This window comes from Oncorhynchus kisutch, linkage group LG3, assembly GCF_002021735.2.
Source record: "Oncorhynchus kisutch isolate 150728-3 linkage group LG3, Okis_V2, whole genome shotgun sequence".
Lineage (NCBI taxonomy): Eukaryota > Metazoa > Chordata > Actinopteri > Salmoniformes > Salmonidae > Oncorhynchus > Oncorhynchus kisutch.
The window spans coordinates 44,928,426-44,940,069 of record NC_034176.2 but is presented as its reverse complement, the minus strand read 5'-3'; the positions used below and the strand labels follow the sequence as shown (position 1 = coordinate 44,940,069).

Below are 11,644 nucleotides of genomic sequence, written 5' to 3'. Positions count from 1 at the left end.
GTTTCTGCTGTTCTGCCTGCGACTATGGAACCCTGACCTGTTCACGGGATTTGCTACCTGGAAGTGCTGCTGATCCAGTTTCTGCTGTTCTGCCTGCAGCTATGGAACCCTGACTTGTTCACCGGACGTGCTGCTGATCCAGTTTCTGCTGTTCTGCCTGCAGCTATGGAACCCTGACCTGTTCACCGGTTGTGCTATCTCGCCCGGGACCTGCTGTTTCGTCTCTCTCGCTAACCAAAGCATAGGTATTAGCTTGGCAGCCAATGCAAGTCTAAAGGTCCGTCAAGGAGCTTATGCAAACTTGGTTCCGAACCACCCCCAGACCATAATACACATGCACTATGGGATGCATCTCTGCCTGGTGCGCATACATTTTCACTTAAAAAAGCCTGTCAAAAAGCATCACTGCTGCCCTGGCCCCCTGGACTGCAAGGGAGCCATGAGGCATATTCATTTAATTTGTTGCCTGTTTTTGGATCTATCATTGTCAGGTATAACACCAGATGGCAGTGTCGCCTCAGATTTTATGAACACTGCCACGTGACACATTCGGTCAGAATTGACATATTTCTGTGACCGACATTCACGATTTCAGTGTTCAATTAACATGTTCGTTTGATGTGGGCATGAATAATGGACTGAGATCTCATACAGTCTGCCCAAGTATTCATGATCGTTTTTAACATTTTATATTTATTTAAAGCAAAGGAAGGATGTCTGATGATCGCCTATAGCAGATAACCGATTAAATTGTTGTCCTCTTCTGTGACTCTGAACTCGATTGTTTTGCCTTGTAATACATTGCACATAATATTATGTCAAATTGTGTCGAGTTAAATGTCAAATTTGACAAGAAGCGATCTGATCAGTGCACTTTATTGATCAATAATCAATGGACATTATCTACACAATTGTGGCACATATAGGGGAAGAAAGGTTGAATGCTTGTTTTTGTGCCAAACCATAACATTTCTGGAGGTGCATCGAACTGCTTCTTGACACAATCTACGAATTTATTTTTCAGCCTGTCAAACTAGCTGTCAGTGACGAGGGGCTGTACTCGTGTGTTAGCAGAGGACTCTCGAGCCCTCATTCAGGAAGTCCTGACAACTCTTCAGAAAGTCAAGTCATCTCCTCCGGAGTTGGACTAAATGTTATTGGAGACGTGGGATTCATCACTGGTCAGTTTTTACATTGGTTTATTCATGATGTGTATATCTTATTGATTTAAACGTTTTACTGTTGTAATTTGCTGACTTCATGCAGTACGAGAGACACTTAAGTTCCTACAACGCTGCCATCGTGCCTTAGTTTCCACAAGCTGAAGTCGAAGTATGTTACTGTGAATTGAGTATTTCCTAGTCATGCTACCAGGCTAATGTAGATTCGTCTTCATCATGACTCATAGCTTGCCAGATAACATGACTTACTGCCAAAGTTAAGATTTGAACGCATCTGTTGTATTAACGTCAGTCTGTGACCAGATAGGCAGCCAGTGGAGTGCGTATGGTAGTTAAACTGTGCAAGCCAGTTAATAACTGTTCTGTTGGTTGGTTACACCTGCTCGCAAAACAATTCTCACTATCGGTTTCATTGAATATTGTTTGTACATACAAGGCTATTTAATCGATGAAAGTATTGCTTGGCAAATGAGGAACAGAGGACGCGTTTTCATAAAAGCACCTGAGCTCATGGGTAAGTGTATTGCCAACAAATGACAAGCCAGTGTGGTACGCAAACTGAATCGCTCGATAAATAGTACACCATGTTGTCAAACCTGTATTCAGTTGCTCAAAAGCATTTAAACTTTATTTTGCTGTCAATTTTGAAAATTGTCAAATGCCATAGACGTTTTACTTGATCATTGGCGAGTTGTCACTAGACAGATGGGTCTACAGTGTAGCCAGACTGTCTGGCTGTGACAGACTGTTTTCCAGCAGACACATTGTTGCGAGTGAACGCTCTACAACCATCTACTTGATCATTTTCTGGACATTCTACGATTGATTGATTGCCATACATCGACGACGATGGCATAGCGCAATGCACATGATAGACGATGTCAATGGAATGAGCCGATATAGGCAATACAGTAACTGACAGACAGAAAAAAAAGTACAGTACGCGAGTCTAGTGCGCCTATTCTATTTGTGCTCGAAGCAAATGTTGGACTTGTGTACACTGGGTAGGCTAGTTTAATGACATTGACGGCTACATTCAAAACATTATTCTGTTTTCATTTCCCGTCTTTTGTCATTCGTTCAATGATTTCAAGCAGAGCTTAGCCACTAATACAGAGCTTTTGTTTCCGTAATCTGCATAAAAGTAAATGTAGGTTAACATGACCCGCTTGAAATGAATGATTTTAAATGGCTAAAATAGCAGCCAGTGGAACAGCCTACAAAAAGCAACCTGACTTCATGATGTCATCTCTTTATGTATACAGCTTGAGTAGCAAACTAACATATGTTTTTAATGAACATGCAATAGCTTGCAATTTCACAAGATATTGCCTTAGCCATGTGAGGTCATGAACTACCATATTTAGCATATTGGTATTCAGAGCTTGTCTTGTTTATTCTGGTTGCCAGGTGTATGTTGAAACCATAGTCTTTTAGAGGGATTTGTTTATTTTATTTATAAAAAATATAAAAAACTTGAGTTAAGGAAACAAATGAATTCATAAATAAACATATTCTTTCATTACATAAATTGCATAAGCCTATGCTTTCCCATACAGTAACCTCAAGTAGGCCATCTAGGTCATCAGTAAGTCTCTGGTTCTGAGAGAGAAGTAGCTATGAACCAAAAGTTAGTGCCAGGCCTACTTTTCGTTCCATAAGGATGCCTGCATCGCCTGGCTATCTAGCTGATAATACTGGTATCTAGGCCAGTTAAATGTTTATTGTATCAGGATGAATGTTTAATTGAAGACAATAGCCTGAAATAGGTGTGTGTGGCCAAAGTTCAACTGAACTTGCCCTTTCAAATAAAATTGTATTTGTCACATGCGCTGAATACAACTTTACCGGGAATTGTTTGCTTCAGAGCCCTTACCAACGATTCAGAGTATAAAAAAAACACACAAGGAATAAAATGCATAAGAATGAAGCTAAATATTTGTATTTTACCATTATTTAACTAGGCAAGTCAGTTAAGAACAAATTCTTATTTACAATGATGGCCAAATCCGGACGATGCTGGGCCCAATTGTGCACCGCCCTATGGGACTCCCGATCACGGCCGGATTTGATTCAGCCTGGATTCGAATTATATACAGGGAGTACCAGATCAGTGTGCAGGGGTACAAGGTATTTGAGGTAGATATGTACATTAAGGCATGGTAAAGAGACTAGGCATTAGTATGGATAATGAAAGTAAGAATTAAGAACAGAGTATATGATGAGTGTGAAAGAGTCTTGGTGGTGTGTTTTATATAGTGCCTTCAGAAAGTATTCATACCCTTGACTTGGTCCACATTTAGTTGTGTTACAGCCTGAATTCAAAATGGATTAAATATATATTTTTCTCACCCATCTACACACACAACCAAATAATGGCAACGTGAAAACAAGTTTTTATAAAATTTGGCAAATGTACAGAAATATGATTTACATAATTATTCACACTGAGTCAATACATGTTAGAATCACCTTTGGCAGCGATTACAGCTGTGACTATTTCTGGGTAAGTCTCTAAGAGCTTTGCACACCTGGATTGTACAATGTTCGCACATTATTCTTTGAAAAATTATTCATGCTCTGTCAAGTTGGTTGTTAATCATTGCTAGAGAGCCTTTTTCAAGTCTTGCCATAGATTTTCAAGCAGATTTTAAGTCCTATGTAACTAGGTCACTTAGGAACATTCAGTGTTGTCTTTGGTAAGCAACTGCAACTATATGGGTCCTTGTATTTTAGGTTATTGTCCTGCTGAAATTTGTCTCCCAGTGTCTGTTGGAAAGCCACCTGAACCAGGTTTTCCTCTAGGATTTTGCCTGTGCTTAAACTCTATTGTTTTTCTATTTATCCTAAAAAAACTCCCTAGTCCTTCCGATGACAAGCATTATCCATAACATGATGCAGCCATGCTTGAGAATATGAAGAGTGGTACTCAGTGATGTGTTGTTGGATTTGCCACAAACAATGCTTTGTATTCAGGACACAAAGTACATTTCTTTGCCACATTATTTGCATTATTACTTTAGTGCCTTATTGAAAACAGTATGCATGTTTTTGGAATATTTTTATTCATTACAGGCTTCTTTCTTTTCATAATGTCATTTAGGTTAGTTTTAGGGATGCACAATGTAGCGGTGAACATATCGGAATCGGCCGATGTCTGTTTAATTTAACGCCGATGTGCAAAACCGATGTCAAAGCTGACATGCATACCTAATAAAACGTAGGTACATGACTAATGACGCCACGTAAAATGTTGTGCAACACAGCATTCCTAACCTAGCCCACAGTCTGCTGTGTGGATCAAGCAGTCAACAAGTCAAGCAGTCATTTGAAAGAGGAAGAACATTTCAGCGAGACAACTCAAAGGTGAAATCCATTACAGCCAAGATAATGGAATTCATTGCCCTTGACAATCAACCGTTCTCTGTCGTGGATGATGTTGGCTTTCGCCGACTGGTGGAGCACCGGTACACACTACCAAGTGCGCTATTTTTCAGATGTTGCCCTACCAGAGTAACACATTAATTGCGTCACTGTTTTTAGCTTCATGACATACTGTCATATTATGGAACGCCGTTTGGATCTTTGCGTGTCAAAAAAGATACAGTAGCGCTGTGAAGCTGTACAAAACAATCTGCAAACACCAGCCACAAACGATGTGTTTACAATACCGCGTTGGTAATAAAGCATAATTTGTTCGACCGCAACTTGTAGGGTAGCTAGTTTTAGGTTAGTACCTAGCTTGCACCAATACAACTAGCCTGAAAACAATGACCAGTAGAAACTGCAGTCATTTTCATTACTCTTAGCAATGATTTAGGAATCCTTATGAGTAAGTATTTGCTTGGTTGCCACTTGGTGTTCTCCTATTGAAATGGAACTTCAGTTCATGAAAATAAATAGCTAGCCAGCTACTTAACCCTGTTGCCCAGAGCTAGCCTTATAAGCCGCCAGCTAGCTTCATCTGGCTAGTGAGGCTCAACCGGACCGGGTTATGTGTTGTGAAGCTAGCCACAATAAGGATTAGGCACAATAGTGGAATTTGTGGTTTACCTTCAAAATAAAATAACGTCATTGACAGAGATGCGAATACAATTTTATTTTGAAGGCTAAAGCTCACTGTTGTGGCTAATCCTTATTGTGGCTAGCTTCACAGATGGGTCTGACCACCATTAATCAAATAAGAACTGTCTTATAAATTAGGGTTATTTTAGATGACACCTAGCTATATAGTTTGCTAGCTAGCTATAGCTGCTGAAACAGATTTGTCGTTTTGCCATGTTTTGGGGGAAGAACATTGACAGCACTGTAGGTGCACGAGACAACATTACCAGCATCATAGCATATGTATCGGTGAATCGTTGTGACATGAAATACGAGTGATTGTGTAAGAACTATGTAAAAAATTCAAGAACGTGTTTAATTATTATGTGACGTGCAGTCATATTCAGGTCCTGATTGGTCAACAACTGTTATTTGACATGCAAAGACCCAAACGGCGTTCCATAAGTCCTGGTTGAGAATGAAACGACTGATCAAATGCACAATGAAACGGCACAGCAAGTAAGTGAAATAAATAGTTTTTGATTATGTTTTACTGGTATTGGAGACATACGTAAATGCCAACAAAATAACTTTTTTTGTGTGTGTAACCTTTTATTTAACTAGGCAAGTCGGTTAAGAACAAATTCTTATTTACAATGATGGCCTAACCCAGACAAAGCTGGGCCAATTGTGTGCTGCCCTATGGGACTCCCAATCACAGCAGGATGTGATACAGCCTGGATTTGAACCAAAGACTGTAGTGACGCCTCTTGCACTGAGATGCAGTGCCTTAGACCGCTGCGTCCGTGTGTGTGTGTGTGTTTTAACTATTTAACTGTACTAGAATGCTTAAAAGGTCCCCAAAAAACGTTTATCGATCAGTTTTTTTTTTTTTTTTTTGGCAAGGAAAATATTGGATATCGGTATCGGCCAAAAATGTAATATCGGTGCATCACTAGTTAGTATTGTGTTGTAACTACAATGTTGTTGATCCAGCCTCAGTTTTCTCCTATCACAGACATTCAACTCTGTAACTGTTTAAAGTCACCATTGGCCTCTTGGTGGGTTACTGGGTTAAGAACGCCTGTATCTTTGTGGCGACTGGGTGTATTAATACACCGTCCAAATTATAATTAATAACTTCAAAATGGTCAAAGGGATATTCAATGCGTTCTTTTTTATTTTTACCCATCTACCAATAGGTGCCCCTCTTTGTGAGGCATTGCAAAACCTGGTTTTGTGGTTGAATCTGTGTTTGAAATTCACTGCTCGACCGTACGATTGCATGTGTGGGGTACAGCGATGAGGTAGTCATTCAAAAATCATGTTAGCCACTATTATTACACACAGTGAGTCCATGCATTTTATTATGTGACTTGTTAAGCACATTTTTACTCATGAACGTATTTAGGCTTGCCATAACAAAGGGGTTGAATACTTATTGACTCAAAACATTTCAGCTTTAAATGTTTTAATAATTTGTAAACAATTCCACTGACATTATGGGGTATTGTGTGTAGGCCAGTGACACAAAATCTCAAATTAATACATTTTAAATTCAGGCTGTAATACAACAAAATTTGGAAAAAGTCAAGAGGTATGAATACTTTCTGAGCTCACTGTAGTGTGTGTGGTACCAGTCATGAGTTTGGACATCTACTCATTCAAGGGGTTATCTTTATTTGAACTATTTTCTACATTGTAGAATAATAGTGAATACATAACTTTGAAATAACACACATGAAATCATGTAGTAACCAAAAAAGTGTTAAATAAAGCAAAATACATTTGAGATTATTTAAAGTAGCCACCCTTTGCCTTTATCAGCTTTGCTCACTCTTGGTATTCTCTCAACCAGCTTCACCTGGAATGCTTTTCCAACAGTCTTGAAGGAATTCCCATATATGTGACCGACCGGCTCAAATCGGTCTTATGTAGTAACATTTGAAATTGTGTTTTTTACATTGGATAAAATTATCGACTTAGAGCTACCAAATGGTTTATCATATACTACAGTTAAGAAACAATGGGAAAGTAATTTTGCTTTTAAACTTGTAACTTTAAACTTTTGAGAAAATGTCCTCCTGACTCTTTTAGTACTACTACTGGAGAGCCCTTCTTTGTCTACAGCCATTCAACATCGTTCTCACCCTCTTAAGCTTTAGCCCCACCCATCTCTTTAAGGGTTGATCCGAGCGTTCAGTACTAACAGAAGTCAAGCACCCAAGCTAACTTGTTAGCTACTTCCAGACACAAATGACAGAACAGCTCACTGAACATTACTCGTCCTAGCAGAGCTGGTTAGGCTGTTATGTTATCCAGAGCGTTGGTGACTGCAACTGTGCTGTCAGATTGTTTGTTCATATATTCAAAATGTGTGGCTCTCGGAGCGTGCAGAGAGCACACAGGACGCTCTAACCGATGAGTTGGGTTGATCCGAAATTTCTGACCTCACAACGGCAGTCAAGCACTCAAGCTGACATTGGCTAGCTTGCTAGCTACTTACAGACACATAATGAGAGAACTCCCCACTCTGACCATTTTACTCGCCCTAGCAGAGCTGTTTAGGCATCAAGAGTGTTGGTGACTGTGCTGCTGGCAACAATTTAATAACTTTTTTTTTTGACAACGTTTACGGACACCGGCTATATTCAACGGGTGTTGTGTTCATAAATTCATCAGTTATTCTGCACTCTGGCACACTCAGAAGAGAGTGCTCTGAAGTCAGTAGATGGCCAGACTGAATTTACAAACGCACCCGAAATGGTTACTTGCATAGGAGTCTTAAGTTCTTATGGTATAAGGGATGCTTGCGTCCCACTTGGCCAAAAGCCAGGGAAAATTCAGCACGGCAAATTCAAATAAATTTATATAAAAATCGAACTTTCATTAAATCACACATGTAAGATACTAAATTAAAGCTACACTCATTGGGAATCCAGCCAACGTGTCAGATTTTAAAAAGCCTTTTCGGCGAAAGCATAAGAAGCTATTATCTGATGATTGCACAACAGTAAACAGAGGGTAGCATATTACAACCCTGCAGGCGCTACACAAAACGCAGAAATAAAATATAAAACATACCTTACCTTTTAACGAGCTTCTTTTGTTGGCACTCAATATGTCCCATAAACATCACAATTGGTCCTTTTGTTCAATTAATTCCATCCATATATATCCAAAATGTCAATTTATTTGGCGCGTTTGATCCAGAAAGAAACAGCTTCCAAATTGTGCAACGTCACTACAAAATATTTCAAACTACTTTTGTAATACAACTTTGGGTATTTTTAAACGTTAATAATCGATCAAATTGAAGACTGGTCTATCTCTGTTCAATACAGGAAGACAAACCAAGCTACTTTTCAAGTCTAGCGCAACTCTCAACAGTGTTACGCAGTTCCTAGATGGCCATACTTCATTGCACAAAGGAATAACCTCAACCAAATTCCAAAGACTGGTGACATCCAGTGGAAGCGGTAGGAACTGAAAACAAGTTCCTAAGAAATATCGTTTCCCAAAGAGAACTCACTGAACAGACGGAGACCTAAACATTTTTTTATTCTGAACAGTTAGTCCTCTGGGTTTTGCCTGCTACATAAGTCCTGTTATACTCACAGACATGATTCAAACAGTTTTAGAAACTTCAGTGTTTTCTATCCACATCTACTAATAATATGCATATATTATATTATATTCTTGGCATGAGTAGCAGGAAGTTGAAATTGGGCACGCTATTTATCCGAAAGTGAAAATGCTGCCCCCTATACCTTCAGAAGTTAAGAGAGCTAGCTAGGTAAACAAGGAACCATAATCACAACTAATGTTACTAACCTGCATGAATCTGCAGGTAGCTAACCTACCAGGTTCAATGCTAACTAGCTAACATTAGGCTATAGCTAGCTATGCACATGGCTCTTTCTGTCAAAATTAGAAATGTGTAATATCTGAAAATTTAGTTAGCTAGACTGTTTTACATCATTCATGGATGGACGTGTCTCCTGTTGCCATGGTTGCCCTTAGTTTGAAGATGTAATCCGGAGACAGGTGTTTTCTCCATCTCCTTAGTTATCATAATCTAATTCCACAGATTTTCAAAACTTGGTCCTCCAGAAAGTGGAGAGCAAAATTTATGCTGTTTTGATACACGATACATAAAACAAAAAAAGCTGCGTTAGACAGAATTACCTAGACTTACTGACCAGCTCATATAGTCAAACATGCTACATGGCAGACTGATCTCCCAGCATGTCAAGCCCACTCATGATCTCTGCCAATCATGGCTGGCTGGAAGGTTGGTGTCTTTTTATGTGGCTAAACCAACTAGGCTCGTAATACATTTTCTTTGCCTTTTTCTGCCCAATTTCATGGTATCCAAATTGGTAGTTACAGTCCTGTCCCATCGCTGCAACACCCGTATGACTGACTCGGGAGAGGCGACGGTTGAGAGCCGTGCATCCTTCGAAACACAACCCAGCCAATCCTCATGAGTCCTCACGAGAGCCAGTTTCATCATAGAGCTTGATGGTTTTTGCGACTGCACTTGAAGAAACTTTCAAAGTTCTTGAAATGTTCCGGATTGACTGACCTTCATGTCTTAAAGTAATGATGGACTGTCGTTTCTCTTTGCTTATTTGAAATGTTCTTGCCATAATATGGACTTGGTCTTTTACCAAATAGGGCTATCTTCTGTATACCTTTCCTACCTTGTCAGAACACAACTGATTGGCTCAAACGCATTAAGAAGGCACACCTGTTAATTGAAATGCAGTCCATGTGAATACCTCATAAAGCTGTATCAGAGAATGCCAAGAGTGTGCAAAGCTGTCAAAGGGTAGCTACTTTGAAGAATCTCACATTTAAATAGATTTTGATTCGTTTTACACTTTTGGTTACTACATGATTCCATATGTTATTTCACAGTTTTGATGTCTTCACTATTTTACAATGTATACAATAGTAAAAATAACGAAAAACCCTTGAATAAGTAGACGTGTCCAATCTTTTGACTGGTACTGTATGTCTTGTGAGTGTGTGTATAGTCAGTACAAGATAATTAGATGTTTACACTGACTAACAATTCAGTAGTTTTATGGCTTGGGATAGAAGCTATGTCGGAGCCTGTTCTTCCAAGAGCCAATGTTCCGTTACCGTTTGCTTGACAGTAGCAGGGTGAACAGTTTATGGCTTTGGTGGCTGAAGTCTTTGACAATTTCCTCTGACACTGCCTGATATAGAGGTCCTGGATGGCAGGGAGCTGTCCCCGTCATGTACCGGGCCGTCCGCACCACCATCTGTAGCTCTTGAAGGCGGTGCATTTGCCATACTAAGCGGTGATGCAGCCAGTCAAGATGCTCTCGATGGTGCAGCTGTAGAACTTTCTTCCATTCACCGCCCCCTGTCATCTGAACACTGTTAGTTTAGCTTGTCTGTTGAATATTCCGATGTGACATCCTCTCTGCCTCCCAAATGGCTCTGTATGTAGTGTTCTACTTTTGACAAAGGCCCATAGTGCACTACATAGGGAATAGGGTGCCATTTGGGATGCACACCCTGTCACTGACATATTGTGTATCCATGATCTTTTGGCTGGTTCAATGGTTGTGAGTATATGGTATGTGTGCATTACATACAAGTAGCTGTCGGAGAGAGGGAGAGAAAGACTGAGCTTGTGTCTCAAATGGACTACTACTGACTACTACTTTTGACCAATGCCCAAATGGAATTGGGTGCCATTTGGGACAATGGCAGGCCCAGCCTCCAGGTCTCTCTCACAGGCAGGCATACTCTATTTCAGGGGGAGGTTTATACACTGGCAACAAAAAATAAAATACAAAAAAAGTATTGCTCTGAAACTCGAAATTGAGCTAAGCATCCCGTTTCCATTGGTCATCCTTGAGATGGTTCTACAAACTGATTGGAGTCCAGCTGTGGTAAATGCAATTGAATGGACATGATTTGGAAAGGCACACACCTGTCTATATAAGCTCCCACAGTTGACAGTGCATGTCAGACCAAAAACCAATCCATGAGGTCGAGACAGGCTTGTGTCGAGGCACAGATCTGGCAAAGGGTAACACAATATTTCTGCAGCATTGAAGGTCCCCACGAACACAGTGGCCTCCATTCTTAAATAGAAGAAGTTTGGAACCACCAAGACTCACCAATCACAAAGACAACCTGACACAGCTTGAGAGAATCTGCAGAGAAGAATGGGAGAAACTCTCCAAATACTTATGTAAATGTGATATTTCTGTTTTTATTTTTTTAATGTATTTTTCCTTTGTCATTAGGGAGTATTGTGTGTAGATTGATGAGGGGAAAATAAAACAATTGAATCCATTTTATAATGAGACGAACGTAACAATGTGGAAAAAGTGAAGGGGTCTGAATTCTTTCCGAATGCACTGTATGTCAAA

The 11,644-nt window shown here is 39.8% G+C and overlaps 1 protein-coding gene across 2 annotated transcripts in view; it reads left to right on the top strand.

The window, feature by feature from the left end:
• The first annotated feature begins 1,040 nt into the window (after positions 1 to 1,040).
• The window catches only part of taok3a (TAO kinase 3a), a 108,298-nt gene continuing 97,694 nt past the window's right edge, over positions 1,041 to 11,644 (top strand). Inside the window, exon 1 of one of the 2 annotated variants that reach the window (XM_020475689.2) lies at positions 1,041 to 1,181. The gene's annotated coding sequence lies outside the window, so the exon portion shown is untranslated. Of the gene's footprint in view, positions 1,182 to 1,511; positions 1,696 to 11,644 lie in introns of those variants that run through there. The other variant, XM_020475695.2, reaches the window with a different exon arrangement.